We start from the raw sequence: 12,077 nt of genomic DNA, 5'->3' as shown, positions 1-12,077 counted from the left end.
AAAAACAGTTTCCTGTTTCTTTGGCGTATGCAGTAACCATTCATAAATCTCAAGGTTTAAGTGTAGATAGTGCTTTAGTGAATATTGGAAGTATTGTATTTAAAGAGGGTATGGCATATGTTGCTTTGTCTCGAGTCAGAACTTTATCTGGATTGTACTTGATTGATTTTGATGAGACAAAGGTTAGTGCAGATGTAAATTGTGTGAAAGAGTATAATAGGTTAAGAAGAGAATATGTGCCTAATTTAGATCAGTATCCAGTATTTGAAAAGCGGGTGAAAGGTAGAAAAATAAGATTTGAGAATATCTGCAGTGAAAATGTAGAGAAAGAAAAAAAACAAGATGAAGTTGCGCCTACAAACAAAAAGAAAAAGGACAGTGTTGAATAGAAATTTGGTTATCGGTTTGAAAATAGTTGTGGAGTCAACTGCTATGCTAATGTAGTTCTTAATGTTGTTTTTGTTCTTGAAAGTTTGCAACAGCAAATTGTTGAAAATCGGGACAAAAGATTCTGTTCATTGTTGTATTCTGTTTATGAGAAATGTAGTAGTGATAAAATTAAAATATAAAGTGATTCTGATATTTGAAATGTTTTGGACATATGTCCTGGTTCTAGTCAATTTACGCCAAATATTCAGCAAGATTGTCAGGAATTTTTAATGTTTATGCCTGCTGTACTGGAAGACAAAGGTATAGATATTGAAAACCTTTTTGGCCTTTATTATAAATGGCAACATGACTGTGAAAATTGTTTGTTTACATGTAGCACTAACATAGACACTGAAAGATTCATATATTTGACTTTACCTGACTGTGAATCAGTGTCTTTTAACAATCTAATTAGAGGAGCAAGTCAAAACATGGAGTGTAGCCAATGTAAATCAGAAATGTCATCAACATTATTTATACAAAGATATGGAGAGTATGTGATTTTAATGCTGCAACGTTGTAGAGGTGATAGAAGAAAATTGGAAACTTTAATTAAACGTTTTGTAGCTGGCCAAGTTTCAATATCAGGAAGAACTTTTGTAGTTGTTGAAATTATTTTTCATGATGGACTTTCTACAACATCTGGACATTACACTGTTTATTTAAGATGTCTGAGAGGTTGGATATAGTGTAATGATAGTCAATTAGTTTTTAAGCAGTTTTTGCCTAAAAAGTTACCAAATTCATATCTAATATTTTTAAAGCCAACATTTTAAGATCAAAATGTGGCCTTTCTGGACTATTGCTGTTAAGGTAGATTAGTCTGGTGTTGTAGAGTATTTTGTAAGTGAGGGTGAGGAGCTTGAAGGTGATCGTCTTGTTGATATTGAGGCAGTGTGGTTGTATCAGGTGGTGGGTGATGTGTCTGCAGCAGGGGACATTGATGATCCCTCAGGTGGAGGTGTTTTGGATTTGTTGTAGTTGTTGCAGGTGTTTGGCTGGAATTGCTGTGTAGAGTGTTTTGTCACAGTGTAGTCTGCTGCTGATGAGGGCCTGTGTCACTGTTTTTCTTCTTTTGGTTAGGATCCACTTGTAAATTTTGCGGAGTATGTGGAGTGTGTTATAGCAGTACGAGGAGGTGGAGTAGACTTGCTTACACATGGAGAGGGAGGAGTGGAGGATGAATCCTAGGTTGTGGACATGGTTGGTAGGTGTTGGTACTGTCCACAGTGTAGTTAGCCAGCAGGAGTCATCCAAGGCTGAGGGGCTGGGGCTGAGGATGAGTACCATCATTTTGTTTGAGTTCATGTTTAGAGAGCTGCTCTTTATGTAGTTGGTGACTTCCTTCATTGTGTCATGGAGGTTGCTTTTGGTGGTATGTTGCTTTTTGGTGAGGAAGAGGATGAGTTGGGTGTTGTTGGCATAGGAGATATTGTTAAATTGTGATGGTGGGCTACTTGTGTGAGGGGGCCATGTAGATGTTGAATAGCGTTGGGTTGGTGATGAAGACTGGCGGACAGAGGAATTGGTTTCGGTGGTTTTGAATCAGAAGGCTAGGAGGCAGATGCTCAAGATTACTATTGGATAATTTGTAAAGTAAGAATTTGAGGCATACTATTTGGCCATGCGGAAAAGTATGTGAAAGCAATAATGAGTTTTTGTTGTATATTTTGTCAGCATATATTTGTAAGTAACAATATTTACAGTGTATGGAAATTAATCATAATGCTTTGTTATTTTATGATTGTTTGAGATGTGTCATATTTACGCAAGAAATTGCTCCTAGAAAAAAAACATTTAAGATATGTTTTATTTCTATTTCTCTATTTCTTAGATTGTTATTGAGAATGTTGAATATTTTTTTTAAGATAAACTTATTGATTGTCTTTTTTTTGCCCGCTGTTATGTGATGAGTAGTGTTGAAGTTACTGTTTCTAGTGAAATTCAATATATTCTGAGAACAGTAAAAAAGGCAAATGTAATAGTTTAGAAATTATTTTGTATTGTAAAAGATATATTGTAACTGTATTTTTTTGTGTCTTCCACAGATGGTAATTTTATAATATATAATTTTTTAAATATTTATTATGCTTAAGGTAAGTACAAAGAACTGTTGAAAATGGTTGATGAAATGTGCTTCAACCGAGCTGAAGTATCAAAACAAGGATTGGAGAACATTAGTGTGTAAAGATGGATTGTAGTGAGTGTACCTGTCAGAACCCATAATTAATCAGTGGACACGATAATGGCTTATCTAAACCCTAGCTGGCGCAGGAGAGATAAACAATCTACAAGGAATTAGTCTTGAAGTGCTTTAGTGCAACAGAGGAATTCAAATATGGCCGTGTTGAGGAAAGACGCGGTGGCGGTCTAGTCATTTACCACACACCTGTGTGGAATCCTTGGTGAAGCGCGTGCTCCCTAACGAGTGCGCACTTCACCTAAGACGTTCCGGAGTTCAGACCTGTTTTGAATTGCTTCAGAGATATTCCTGAAAAGAAAGCACAAAGGTTGCAGATAAACACTAGAGGAGAGGCTAGTTCGAAAGACGAAGGAGTAGGTATTTAGTAGCGTTAGACTAAATTATAGATAAGGACTGGAGATAGAGTGGGGTAGGTTATTAAATAATTGTTCTTTGTTATTTCCGTTATGTATGCATGTCAATGATACAAAGATGGTTTGTATCTTTTATATAGATTAGAAAATCTTAAAAGATAAATATAATGAGTGTTCCAGTATTCTTTGCATTTCCCTACAACACATGTACTAGTTTGGACCAGGTAAGGTGAATAGAGATATAGTACTTTTTTTGCTACTGTATTTTATAATCACAGCCTGTTTTTTTTTCAGATAGTGATAAGGAGTGACTGGTTTGGTAATTTAAGAAATTTTAAAACTGTACGTTCATATAAATAGTTATAATTATATAATGTTATAAAGTAGTTGAGAATGGTATTTATATAATATTTATTAAAGGGCAAATTAGTTGATAAAGCTAGTTTTGTGTTCTGTATTAGGAAAAAAGATAAAATAAAGTGTTTATGTTTTTGTAGAAGGAGGTCAGCATAACAAATTTACAATGAAAAATCCAGAAAACAATATGGAAGACAATTTTGAAAATACAAACACTGTGGTAGAAGAGATGAACATTGCTTTTAAGAGCAACGTTATTGAAGTGGAAGAAATTAATGTTGGAGATATCAGGTGTGATTTTCTTGATGAAACCTTGGATGATGCTTTTGTGGAAGCATTAGATCAGATTGAGATTCATCTGTTGACCTTTGAAAATGAAATTCCTGATGAAATTATAATGGAAGCTGCATTAACTTGTGAAATTTTACAAGAATATATGTATTATTATATAAAAACAATGGTTTGAGACACTCTGCTTCCAGAATTGTAATCATTTAGCTACTACCCTAGTAGTCAGGGTGCAAAGTGGGCCTTAGGGTATGGTCTGTTTCAAACTCTCATAGACAACATACGTATTTGTTTTATACACCGGCAAACTTGTCTTTTATAAGTTCTATTTCCTAGTGTGTATCATGAGACTTTCACCAAACACTCACACACTACTGGTTCAATGTTCTAGTGAGTCATTCAGCAGTATGTGCTAATATATATATGGCTGGGATGCCCGCCACCCCCTCCCAACACCAATTCCCAATGGGAGGAGACAGACACAGGTTTGAACTTTTGGAAGGCGGGGGGGGAGTTACCCCCCCCGGCCGTATTTATTAAAATATGAAACAAAATTTAAAACATTAAATAAAAGTTTCATGAATTATGTACAATTTTACTTTTATTACATTTTGATGAAGACATGTTCTTTGGCTAACCTTAACAGATCTCTAATACAAAGGTTTCCGAGCCGAGTCTAGCATAATGATAAATGCATACATTCTAAATTAAAATTGTACATCCTAGCATTAAGGGCCAACGGCAAGGTCTTAACCGGTGTCAGATCCCTACTACCAAAATCCCGCCCTCACGGTGTGAGTGGCGCATGCGCATAGGACTTTACCCTCATTGCCAATTGCAACTTCCCTTGTCGTGGGGGCCCCCTTTCACTCGACGCCATCTTAAAGGTCGTCCGAGTTCCCGTGTGAGGTATCTGTAGGAAGGACAGCGTAGACTCCCCCCCATCCCCACACTCTCTTCCGCCGGAGCGGATATCCGGCCCCCGGGAAATTCGTAGGAGGGGCATCTAGCCGCCTCCCCCCTGGGAGGGGCCTATGGCCGTCTCCCCCTAGGCCACCCATCTTTAGTGGGTGCCGCCTTCCCGTGGAAGGGGCCACTGGCCGCCTCCCCCCCGGCGCTCCCATCCATTCTGGGTGGCGCCCCCCTCTAGGGACCTTGAAATTACTGCTCACCGATCATGACCTTACCGCCCGACCAAAAAATAAATACGACAGTTGTTTTATCTACTAAGGGAAGAAAAAATTCTGACATAGCCTTGACAAGTCATCAACTTTCACCTTTTTACAAAGAAAATGTCCTAAAAGCAGAAGCAACATCATTATATGAATCACTCCCTTACTTTTCTACAAAGGAAAAAAGGCCTATACACATTTTTAATCCAAGGCATATATAATTACTGAAGATGAGACTGCATCACTTTAATACAATCAGATATCATCCACAACTTTATTCCGACAAACATTGCATTAGGGGCTGGTGGGTGGGTCAAAATTGCCGCTTGTTCCGTCGAGGGCTCACGAGCAATCGAGTGGTGCAGCCTTCAGAGCACAGGAACAAGAGGACGCTTCTTCGGATTCCCGCTCTATTTATCCATCTGCGGGAGGGCGGGGACCCTCCTCAGGTATGCCCACTGGGCGCGGTCTTCCGTGCGGGTGTCTAGGACAACCCCTCCTAGGCGGGAAAGGGCGCGCCCCAGCTACGCCACTTTGGGCATACCAGCCGAGCCACGCCTCCCGCCCAAAATGGTTTCCCGGGGGGATCGGGGCACCCGTCCATACGTTCGGGGGGACCGAGTGATCGCCCCTTTCCATATGGCCGGGATGCCCGCCACCCCCTCCCAACACCAATTCCCAATGGGAGGAGACAGACACAGGTTTGAACTTTTGGAAGGCGGGGGGGAGTTACCCCCCCCGGCCGTATTTATTAAAATATGAAACAAAATTTAAAACATTAAATAAAAGTTTCATGAATTATGTACAATTTTACTTTTATTACATTTTGATGAAGACATGTTCTTTGGCTAACCTTAACAGATCTCTAATACAAAGGTTTCCTAGCCGAGTCTAGCATCCTGAAAATGCATACATTCTAAATTAAAATTGTACATCCTAGCATTAAGGGCCAACGGCAAGGTCTTAACCGGTGTCAGATCCCTACTACCAAAATCCCGCCCTCACGGTGTGAGTGGCGCATGCGCAGAGGACTTTACCCTCATTGCCAACTGCAACTTCCCTTGTCGTGGGGGCCCCCTTTCACTCGACGCCATCTTAAAGGTCGTCCGAGTTCCCGTGTGAGGTATCTGTAGGAAGGACAGCGTGGACTCCCCCCCATCCCCACACTCTCTTCCGCCGGAGCGGATATCCAGCCCCCGGGAAATTCGTAGGAGGGGCATCTAGCCGCCTCCCCCCTGGGAGGGGCCTATGGTCGTCTCCCCCTAGGCGACCCATCTTTAGTGGGTGCCGCCTCCCCGTGGAAGGGGCCACTGGCCGCCTCCCCCCGGGTGCTCCCATCCATTCTGGGTGGCGCCCCCCTCTAGGGACCTTGAAATTACTGCTCATCGATCATGACCTTACCGCCACAGGCCGGATAGTTGACCGACTATCTGGACCCCCCACTCCTCCTATAGGTCATGCTTTCTCAAACCCCTTAACCATGCTATGAAGTCTCCTATGAGTAAATCATTCCCCTCCCTGGACAGGTGAACCCCATCATTCAGATACATGTGATCACCCCGAAGACACCCGTGAGGAATGCTATGCAACTGCGCGGAGCGAAACAATTTCCCAATTTTATTGTTAACCCTCTTGACTGAGTGGTTCAACGCTGGCACTGAAAGACCCCCCCGCCAAATCTTCCTGGGGATCATGTGGGACCAGGCAATCGTGTACCCCTGGAGTTTCTTAGCCAACCAGCTAACTGCCGACAGGATGCGTTCTAATAAGATGCGTCTTCCCAGCTTCACTAAGTCATTGCCCCCCAGGTGTACTATGACTACAGATGGCGGTGACTTTTGACGCCCTAAAAGACCCTCAAAAAATGATTGAAATTGGTCAAAACAGAGGCTGCCCTTCCCATGAAAGGTCACTCTGTACCCGTATTCCCCAGATGCGTGAATCGCTTCACCTGCCTTGAATACGTCCCCGGCGCGCCTCACATAGGAGTGGCCCACGACCCATACCACTCTCTCTCCTGTCGGTGATCCTCGACCGCTGGTCTCCTGATGTTGGGTTGACTTCCAATTCCGCCCCGCGTGTCAGGCTTGCGAAACTGTAATTCAAACAAAAGACAAGAAGCGTGAGTGCATGTCAATTGACTTTTACAACATGTGCAATCGCACATACCTTTTGAAGCAGTTCGAGGACCAACAGCCCAGCTGTTTCACTTCCTCCGCACTCTGACCCCGGGCCGTAGCTTCAGTAGCAGCCCCTATCCTAAATGAATGGGTCCCAAAATCGCACGGGTCCATGCCCGCGGCAACGATTGTCAGTGCCAGCACCCTCTGAAACTGAAATCTCGTCAGTGGGGAGCCATCATTGTGCCTAAGCAGGCTCCCCCCCCATGTAGCCGTCCTCTGTGCCAAGTATTCATCTAAACACTTTATCAGACAGGTGGGGGACCCTCGTGCGCGCTGTACGACAACACTATCTCCCATAGCTTCCTGGTCTGTCTTGGACCTGGCTATTGAGATTACCATCGAATCACCCCTTATTTGTATGTGATCCCTGCACAAGCCTCCCTCCATATCCTTCTTGTTCCTTGCCACGAGTTCGCTTACCCGCATAGCCCCATGGAATGCCAAGGCGAAAGCTGCCCGGAACAGAACTGCTTCGAAAGGGTAGCAGCACGTCTCATCCAGCTTTGCTAAAAGCAGAGACAATCTGTCTAAGCCAATCGGGCGCCTCGTATCCTGCTTGCGACCCTCGAGGCGTTGCCAGCCGCGGAGTGCCTTCCTAACCAAAAAGGAACCCGTTTGGTCACTTATGCCTTGCAGCTGTGCCATGAACGAAATGGCCGCCCTATGTCTATTGGCCGTTGCCGCTGATCGGCCTTCTCTGTGCAGTGCTACCAAGAACCCCAGGAAGGATTCCTCCTGACCCCAGCTCTGTCTCCCTGTCGGACCCAAAAATGTGCAGTAGGAACGAAACGCTCCTTCGTAAGCCTTCCTTGTCCTGGGCGCTAAGCTGGCTGCCACGAGGTCTTGTAATCCGGGGCACCGATTAGCCACAGCGTTTCGGGGAACGGTGCCGCCACTAGGTCCGCTGTGGGTAGATAGCCCCTGAAAGCCTGCATGTGTGAACGAGAGAGTGCATAAGCTGCATTGTTCAGTACACCTGGCACATGTTTTGCCCTGAACTGTACATTCAATTTCATGCAACGTAAAACAATTTCTTTTAACAATCTCAAGATCCACTTGCAGCGGGCTGCCTGCTGATTAATGCACTCAACCACAGTCATATTGTCAGACCAAAACACCACTGAGCGGTCCCTAAAGTCGTCTGGCCATGCCATCAGAGCAACCCAAATGGGAAACAGCTCCAAGAACCCATTGTTACCTGTCAGACCGCTGGAGTGCCACCACGTCGGCCATACGTGCGTCGACCATCGGTTACCAAAGATGGCGCCAAATCCCACGCTCCCAGCTGAATCGGTCCACAAACCTAGTTCATCCGATGATGCTGGTGGTTTGTTCCACAAAACTCGACCGTTGAAGTCCGCCAGAAATGCCAACCAAATGCGCATATCCTGGCGAACCTCTGCCGACAGTCTCGTACGGTGGTGTCCCTCCTTGAGGCCAACCATAGCTTGCGCAATAGAGCGTGAGAAGGGGCGGGCCATCGGTATCACTCTTAAGGCAAAATTAAGCTGACCCACTGTTTGCTGTAACTGGTGCAGGGTCACTTTCTCCTTGCCCAGGCATTGCGCCAAGGAAGCCCTAAACTTGGCCACCTTTTCCATTGGTAAACGGAAACATCCTTCCACAGAATCGAGCTCAATTCCCAGAAACTCCAGTGAAGTAGATGGTCCAACCGTCTTACCTGGTGCCAATGGGACTCTGAACTCCCGCATGAGGATGCAGAAGTCCTGCAGCGCCTGCGCACATTTCGTAGTGCCGGCCGCTCCCAAGAACAGGAAGTCATCTAGATAGTGCATAAAGTGCCTATGCCCTGTGGTTTCGGTGAATGCCCACACTCTAAAAAACAGCTGAACATTTCAAAATAGGCACAAGAAATGGAGCAACCCATAGGCATGCATTTATCCATGTAATTACTCCCTTGAAACGCAAAACCTAGCAAGCGCTGGTCCCGTGGGTGTACCGGGAACAACCTGAATGCCGATTCGATGTCCGATTTCGCCATCAGCGCTCCGGGGCCCAGATGACTTAATATGGCAACGGCATCGTCGAACGATGCGTACCGAACCGAACAAATATCCGGGTCAATGGCATCGTTCACCGAAGAACCCCTTGGGGCAGATAAGTTGTGAATGAGTCTAAACTCCCCTGGGTCTTTCTTTGGAACCACTCCTAGCGGTGAACACACGAAATCCGCCACCGGCGGGCATTGAAAAGGCCCCGCCACCCGCCCCAGGCTGACTTCTTTGGAGATTTTCTTTGCTGCTACGCTCGGGTTATGTTGGACAGATAACTGATTTCTACAAAAGGAGTCCCCCCGAAAATCCCCCGCCGGGATGTTGAGGCCATATAGGAATCCATTCCTCAAAACCCCGGCGGATACATGATCAGGGTATTTGTTTAGCCAAGGAGTCAGAGCCATGATATCTACAGGTGTAGGCAATCGGTTCCCAAGCATCATCTCACTCTGGCTTAGACCCCCCTTTTCCTCCCGTTCCGCTGTTCTTTGATCTACAGCTACTCTCCGGGTGTGAGGAGTTCCCACAGCCCGCACACACATGCCTGAACCTACATGTTTCCTGGGGCCTGTTACAGTTACCTCTATTGAATCCCCAACAAACCCCCCGCTTGCCGCCATTTCCGCCAGTCTTGGGCTGAAAGTCCCCAATGGTGCTTGCTCGAAAGGGCAACGCAGGCTTTTGGCGAACTGACCCCGGCCCGCTCCCGCCCGGCGAGGACGTACCCGCCGCACCAGGCAAGAGCTGCTTGTGCCATGACACCGAGTCGAGGCAATCCCAGGTCAAAGTTGCATCAAACTCTTTCGCTTTTCGGAATTTCATGTCATATCCTTTCCACTCGTCCCCCCCATACATGGAATAAAAATCCATAATCCTATTCTGATAACAGGACAACTCGGTCATCACTTCCGGCTTTCGTTCACCCATGACTGCCGTAAATATCGAAAAGGCCTTTACCCAGTTCGCAACGGTCTCATCGACCCTAAATTCCACCATCTTGGCCCGCCATACACTGGGGTGCCATAAATCTTTCTGGGATTTTGCATATTCCATCTCACGATGGTCAGTCAACAACGAAAACATATTCACATATTTTTCCCCCCATATCATTTCTTTTGTGGCCGCAGGGATGTGCTGGGCCACCCTTTCGCGCCTTGAAGGTAATGAACCTTCCCCTGCCATTGGCAATGGTTGCTTACCGGGTTCAATCGTCGTGTCTGCTGCCCTTTCCCGGCTAACCGTAGGTACTCCTGGCGCCACCTGTGGGGGAACAAAAGGAACATTCGCCGTCCCGGCTTCTCTCGACTGCCGTAACTGCTCGATTATAAGCCTAGCCTCCTCGGCCGGGTCCCCCGCGGCCACTGCCCCCTGCTTTCTTCTTGAGCCAGGGTAACACTGCCGCTAACTGGATGGACAGTTCCAGGGGCATCTCCTCCTCATTAACAGGGGTAATTACAACCGGGAATGGTAGGCCTATATCTGGGTTTGGTACCGGGGTGCCTGCTGGTGCGATGGGGGCGACTGGGGGCACCTCAGGAACCGGATCCTCCCCGGAAACCGCCCTCTTCTTAATACGCTTCCCCCTACCCTCAGGGACGACTCCCGGCAAGGCCGGGCCTATTACCTTCTTAGGACAGCCTGAGGGGTTGTTCTGGGCCGCTAACTGCTTTTTGACTTCGGCCAGACCTCGACCAATCAAATCAACTTTACCGAGTTTTCGGTCCATAATCGCCATTCGGTTCGACAAGGTGCGCAGTACCTTCTCCAGCTCGGAGCTCTTTCCCGCTTTTTTGCCGGCCATAGCTTCGATTATCCCGCTCTAGTCGATCAACGAGGTCCCAGATCCTTCGTCCTCCGGATAACTGAAAGAGAAACAACAAGATTACAAGTTCTCAAAATTGCCGCTTGTTCCGTCGAGGGCTCACGAGCAATCGAGTGGTGCAGCCTTCAGAGCACAGGAACAAGAGGACGCTTCTTCGGATTCCCGCTCTATTTATCCGTCTGCGGGAGGGCGGGGACCCTCCTCAGGTACGCCCACTGGGTGCGGTCTTCCGTGCGGGTGTCTAGGACAACCCCTCCTGGGCGGGAAAGGGCGCGCCCCGGCTACGCCACTTTGGGCATACCAGCCGAGCCACGCCTCCCGCCCAAAATGGTTTCCCGGGGGGATCGGGGCACCCGTCCATGCGTTCGGGGGGACCGAGTGGTCGCCCCTTTCCATACTGTTCTTAAAATGAAGCTGCTATATATTCAGCCAGACACTCTCACTTTCACTCTCACTTGGCAGTTTCACATTCACCATACACTACTAATGTATTCATTTATTCATTTATGAACTACACTTTGATTTTGACAAACTTTCACAGACTAATATAGAAATATAGTTCTTTTTTTGACCAATGATGGTAGGTCTGATAAGAACTGTTTTATTTGTCTTTTTAGTTTTCTATTTTTTTTGTATTTTTTCCAACAAGTTTTATTAAAAAAACAAATAAATGGAACTGGAAACAAAGAAAGTGTGGAACAGGAACAAAAAAGTTAAAAATACAATTAATGTTTTGGACAACAGTGCTCTTCTTTAGTCTTCACAATGAGATCACTAGACTGCTGATTGTAACAAAGTAATTTGTTGCAATATTTACAATGAAACTTCAGATCTGAAAACTGTGGCACAATAATAGGATGCAGACTGCTCGGAGGAGGTGGTGGTGGAGATAAGGTAGTAGGAACTGCAGGTTGAGGATTCTCCTGCAACGTTTGTGTTGCCATCTTTGCATAGTTATTTGGATGTAAATTTTTGACATGGTGAACCATGCTAGTTGTATTGAAACAGTACTTCTTAGTGGGATCAACCCTGGAAAGAGTAACCTCACAGATCTTGCAAGTTACTTTCGGTGCATTGACTTTTTTTAGTCCATCAGGATATTTAAAAAAACTTCCAAATGAAAGTTTCTTTTCTCTTTTTCTGAAGTTGCTCAGCAACAAATTCTTGCTCACAGGAATGTTCTGATGAAGTTTCAAAAAGAGCAGTCATTGTATAGTTTGGTTCTAAAGGAGTACAGCTCCACAGAATAGATGCT

The sequence above is a fragment of the Lissotriton vulgaris genome, chromosome 3_1, assembly GCF_964263255.1.
Source record: "Lissotriton vulgaris chromosome 3_1, aLisVul1.2, whole genome shotgun sequence".
In the NCBI taxonomy this organism is placed as follows: domain Eukaryota; kingdom Metazoa; phylum Chordata; class Amphibia; order Caudata; family Salamandridae; genus Lissotriton; species Lissotriton vulgaris.
This window is presented reverse-complemented; position numbering follows the sequence as displayed.